The sequence below is a fragment of the Mandrillus leucophaeus genome, unplaced genomic scaffold (assembly GCF_000951045.1).
Source record: "Mandrillus leucophaeus isolate KB7577 unplaced genomic scaffold, Mleu.le_1.0 Scaffold1146, whole genome shotgun sequence".
Classification (NCBI taxonomy): domain Eukaryota; kingdom Metazoa; phylum Chordata; class Mammalia; order Primates; family Cercopithecidae; genus Mandrillus; species Mandrillus leucophaeus.
The window spans coordinates 569564-574980 of record NW_012099721.1 but is presented as its reverse complement, the minus strand read 5'-3'; the positions used below and the strand labels follow the sequence as shown (position 1 = coordinate 574980).

General features: G+C 47.4%; 2 long non-coding RNA genes across 2 annotated transcripts in view; one reads left to right on the top strand and one right to left on the bottom strand.

Annotated features, from left to right (window-relative positions):
- LOC105552086 overlaps positions 1-3750 on the bottom strand; it is a 6268-nt gene extending 2518 nt beyond the window's left edge. The window contains exon 1 of the long non-coding RNA XR_001007943.1: positions 3473-3750. This is a non-coding gene — a long non-coding RNA (uncharacterized LOC105552086). The remainder of the gene's footprint in view (positions 1-3472) is intronic.
- Positions 3751-4813: 1063 nt separating this feature from the next.
- The window catches only part of LOC105552081, a 107233-nt gene continuing 106629 nt past the window's right edge, over positions 4814-5417 (top strand). The window contains exon 1 of the long non-coding RNA XR_001007942.1: positions 4814-4879. This is a non-coding gene — a long non-coding RNA (uncharacterized LOC105552081). The remainder of the gene's footprint in view (positions 4880-5417) is intronic.

The following is a 5417-nucleotide window of genomic DNA, read 5'->3' as shown; positions in this document are numbered from 1 at the left end:
TGATGGGACAATTATGTTTTTTACTCCTCTGTCCCCAGCTCTACCCACCCCACCCCACAAATCAGAGTTTATTTATTTATTTAAAAATTTTTTTAGAGATGGGGGTCTCTCTATATTGCCCAGGCTGGTCTTGAACTCCTGGGCTCAAGTGATCCTCCCGCCTCAGCCTCCCAAAGTTCTGAGATTACAGGTGTAAGTGACCATACCCGGCCAAAATCAGAGTTCTTATTCAAGATACAACTTACATTATCTCAGTTTTCTGTCCATATAATTTCCTCAGAATCCATTTCAACCAAAAGTAATTTAAATTCCACTGGTTTCTCTGGATACACTTCAATATAACTATTTTATGTTGTTAAGTTTTTGAGACATGGTCTCACTCTGTTGCCCAGGCTGGAGTGCAGTGGTGCAATCATAGCTCACCGCAGCCTTAAACTCCTGGGCCCAAGAGATCCTCCTGCCTCAGCCTTCCAAGTAGCTGGCTACAGGTACACACCACCACACCAGGCTAATTTTTATTTTTTGTAGAGATGGAGGTCTTGCTAGAGGGCCCAGGCTATTCCTGAATCTTGGTATGAAGCCATCCTGCTGCCTCTGTCTCCCAAAGTGCTAGGATTACAGGTGTGAGCCACTGCACCTGGCAAATGTCATAATTTTAAAAGTGAATCATTAATATCAGTTTCCTTTAAGAAAACTTTTTAAATTAAAAAGTTGTATCAATTCAAAATATACAGTATCAAGATATAAAATGATGACAATTAGAAGGGTTAGATTGCTTGAGTGGTAACTGCAACTTCGACCTAGGGAATCCTCATCTGGAATCACACATCTTCTTTTCTTTTGCTACCAGCCCCACCTTCCAGACCCTGTTTTACTACTTCATTGAGGCTTCTAGCCCCTCACCTCCATTTTTCCAAAGTCTTATTTTTCTGCCCTCTCATAGTTTCACAGTGCTTCATGTTTCAAACTGGGACAAGAGCTTACTTACCATCAACAACCATTGCCTAAGAGCTTTCTAATCTCCTCACCATCTTTGCCTAAATCATTCTCCAATCTGGAATTGACTCAGCATTTACACAACTAAGCTAGCGGTTTAACTGCCTCTCCTAATAACATATTTCCCTAACAAACCCTCTTATTGAGAGGTGACAACATGCTAGCAGCCCTCACTCTTGGTGCCTCCTCGGCCTCGGCATCCACTCTGGCGGTGCTTGAGGAGCCCTGCAGCCTGCCACAGCACTGTGGGAGCCCCTCTCTGGGCTGGGCGAGGCCCAGAGGGAGGAGGTGTGGGCAAGAACCGGGGCTGTGGGGGGCACTGGCAGGCCAGCATGAGTTCCAGGTGGGCGCAGGCTTGGCAGGCCCTGCACTCGGAGTGGCCGGCAGCCGCTGCTGGCCCTGGGCAGTGAGGGGCTTAGCACCCCGGCCAGCAGCTGCAGAGGGTGCACTGGGTCGCCCAGCAGTGCTGGCCTGCCAGCTCTGTGCTCAAATTCTTGCTGGGTCTCAGCTGCCTCCCAGCAGGGCAGGGCTCTCAACCTGCAGCCCACCATGCCTGAGCCTCCCCGAGGAGCACTGCCCCCTGTGCTGGCACCCAGCCTGATCGACTGCCCAGGGGCTGAAGTGTGTGGGTGCATGGCGCAGGACTGGCAGGTAGCTCCACTTGCAGCCCTGGCGCGGGATGCACTAGGTGAAGCCAGCTGGGCTCTAGAATCTAGTAGGGAGTTGGAGAACTTTTATGTCTCGCTAAGGGATTGTAAATACACCAATCAGCACCCTGTGTCTAGCTCAAGGTTTGTAAATACACCAATCAGTACCCTGTATCTAACTAACCTAGTGGGGACTTGGAGAACTTTTCTATCTAGCACTCTATGTCTAGCTGAAGGATTGTAAATGCACCAGTCAGCACTCTGTCAAAATGGGCCAATTAGCGCTCTGTAAAATAGACCAATCAGCTCTCTGCAAAATGGACCAATCACCAGGATGTGGGTGGGGTCAGATAAGGGAATAAACGCAGGTTGTCCGAGCCAGGCAACGGCAACCCGGTGGGGGTCCTCTTCTATGTTGTGCAAGGTTCGTTTTTTCTCTTTTCATAATAAATTTTGCTGCTGGTCACTCTTTGGGTCCATGCCACTTTTATGAGCTGTAACAATCATCGCAATAATCTGTAGCTCCACTCCTGAAGCCAGCAAGACCACGAACCCACCGGGAGGAATGAACAACTCCAGATGCGCCGTCTTTAAGAGCTGTAGCACTCACCGCTAAGGTCTGCAGCTTCACTCCTGAAGTCAGCGAGACCACTAACCCACCAGAAGGAAAAAACTGCGGACACATCTGAACATCTGAAGGAACAAACTACGGACACACCATCTTTAAGAACTGTAACACTCACCACGAGGGTCGGCAGCTTCATTCTTCAAGTCAGCGAGACCGAGAACCCACCAATTCTGGACACATTATCGCTGTGGGGTTGCTGCTGTTGTTAGAGATGAAGTTTTACTATGTTGCTCAGGTTGGTCTCAACTTTTGGGCTCAAATGATCTGCTCACCTTGGCCTCCCAAAGCACTGAGATTACAGGTATAAGCCACCGCACCCGGCCTTATCACTATGTGATGGACAAAGAACCTCTGAGAAGCTACTCTACTTGCTCAAATCGTCATCTAGGAAAGGGTGAAACTAAAATCTGAGCCCAACCTTCTGGCTCTAAAGTGTGATCTCTGACTCTCACTACACAGATCGGGCTTTCCCTACTGGCCATATGCGCATGGCTTCACCGACTTACATTATCCTCCTAGTTTACTTACCTGGTCTTATTCATCATACTTTACACACCTGACCTTTACATCTGGCCTTCAGACTTAGCTTTCCACTTGTGGTTGTACCTGCTGGTCCTTACCCAACTACTGGCCTTAAGCTTCTGGTTTTACCAATCTGGCCATAGCTTCCTGACCTTGTCCCCCTGGTCTTACCCCCCTGGTCTTACCTACCTGTTCTTACTCACCAGGCCTTAACCTCCTTGCCTTACCAGCCTGTTTCTATTAACCTTCTGGTGTTACTCACCTGGTCTTAACCTCATGGTCTTACCCACTGTGCTTACCCACCTGGTATTATCCACCTGGCTTTGATCTCTTGGCCTTAGTGATTTGGCCTTACCTGGCATTAGCTTTTGGCCATGCCACGTTGCCTTAACCTAGAGTTCCTACTTAGCCTTATCAGCCCCTTGGTCATACTCACCCAGTCTTACTCTCCTGACCTTGCCCACTTTGCTTTAACCACCTCACCTTAACCTGGTGCTCTATCCATCTAGCTTCACCCACCAGGTCTCACTCACCTGGTCTTACTGCCTGCTCTTAACCTTGTGGCCTTTCCCTCCAGCTTTTCCCGCTGCCCTTATCCAGCAGGCTGCATCCACCTCTGGTCAGTGTCTGGCTTGCAGGTCCCCAGCACTGTTACCTTTGCACCAGAGCCCACTCTCACCTAATCTCTGTGTGCTGGTGCTATGTCAAGTATACTGGTGATCAGGAGGCACCTTCCATGTGAGGCCAAGTGTACTGGCTCCGGTTGTCCTTGAAGTTGCGTCTCAGGCTCCTGGGCATGGCAGAGCCTGCATTCCCGTGACTCGACTGAGGCCAGTGTGATGGAGACTTCCCGGCAGCCTCCTGGACCTGGTCTCTCCAAGGTCAGATCTTGAAACTTTTGGGCACCCATGCAGGTGCCTGACCTGGTGTGCCAACTTGCCGTTGGTCTGCGTAGCCGGTGGACACATGGTCAACATGAAACCACCTTAACCCGCTTCCCATCAGGTCTGGTGGGAGGGATGGGGCAGTGCCTGGAGCACAGAGAGGCTCAGTAAAGGGCAGTTAAACTGGTTTCGCTGTGGCGGATCCCTCATGGGGGTCTTTCTAGCCCAAACTGGGTGTGATCCTGCGATAGGAGCTCACGGGCAACTCTGGTTTTTCTCATATTTTATAGGAACGTGGAGTTTTCAGGAAGTCCAGAAAACTGCTCAGTGGCCTTCTCAGGCTCAGTCTTGGCCACCTGACTTGTTGCCAGTTCCTTTCACCGCTGGTGACCCCTAACGTTTATCTGGGGTCTCATCATGGGGTCAGAATTTGTTACTTTAGTTTATTTTATGAAAGAGTGCATTTGGGTGTATTGGAATTGTTTGTTTTATACTCTATGAAGTCAATAAACCCATTCCTGTCTCCGATCCCACTGCCTGAGCTAAGGGGCCTTCCACAGTTGACCTGGAGTGTTCAAGTGCACTGCACTCAAGTATACTCCTGGGTTGAAGCTGCCACCTGGTGTTCCCAAAGCCTGTGCCTCTGAGGCTTCCTCTTGGGTTGTGGATGCGTGGAAGAGCCCTGCCCCTGGGAACTGACATTTCCCTTAGAATAGGGAGATAATGGAAGGTCTTGACTGGCATTTCTGGAGATGCCAGATAAGGCTGACAGTTCCTCTAAGATTCCTTCTTAGGATGCTTGCCTATGTGTTCATATTCTATATTATAAACCTATGGTACTTTTCATTTAACATTCTATTTTTGAAAATTTTCCTCTGTTATGAAAACTTTCTTGATGTTTAATGGATTCTCCACTATTTTCTGGGAGACTGTGGCATTTTGGTAACTGGAAGTAACCACAGTTTCAGCATTGCTCCAAAGACTTAGGCGTTCTTCTGGTTGTTGGTGGAGTTTGCATGTCAGTCATGTATCTGCTTCTGATATTTTATAGAAATGTTTGACAAGGATGATTTTGCTAACTTCTGCCTTGCAATTCTTCTAGATATTGTACTTATGATTATTATTCTTTTCTGCAGGTTGGTCTAATTGAAGGCAATGGAGAAGTAAGTCTTTATAGATAAAAAATCTTAGTTCTAGAAAAGGTGAGGGAGGCTGTTTTGGAAATACATCCATTCATAAATACATTGTTTGATGTATTTATGAATTTGATGATATTTAAGCCTCTCAGTACTCTCAGTTACCCTTATGGGTAATCTTAGGGCTTATAACATTTAGGTGACACCTGCAGATGCACAACAATAACTTTGTTTATTGTGGTTTCTAAGTTATTTATATGATTTGCAAAAATTCAGGAAATGTGGAATAATGTAAGAAGAAAAGAAAGATCACATGTATTTCTTCTGCCCATAGATAATGAACACCTCACAATGCTGTAGACTCTTCCAGGTTCCTGTGTGGCCAGCCACAGTAATGCTGTTTATTTATTATTTTATTATTATTATTACTATTATTTGAGATGGAGTTTTGCTCTTCTTGCCCAGGTTGGAGTGCAGTGGTGCCATCTCCACTCACTGCAACCTCCACCTCCCAGGTTCAAGCAATTCTGCTGCCTCAGCCTCCCCAGTAGCTGGGATTACAGGCATGCACCACCACGCCCGGCTAACTTTTTGTATTTTTTTT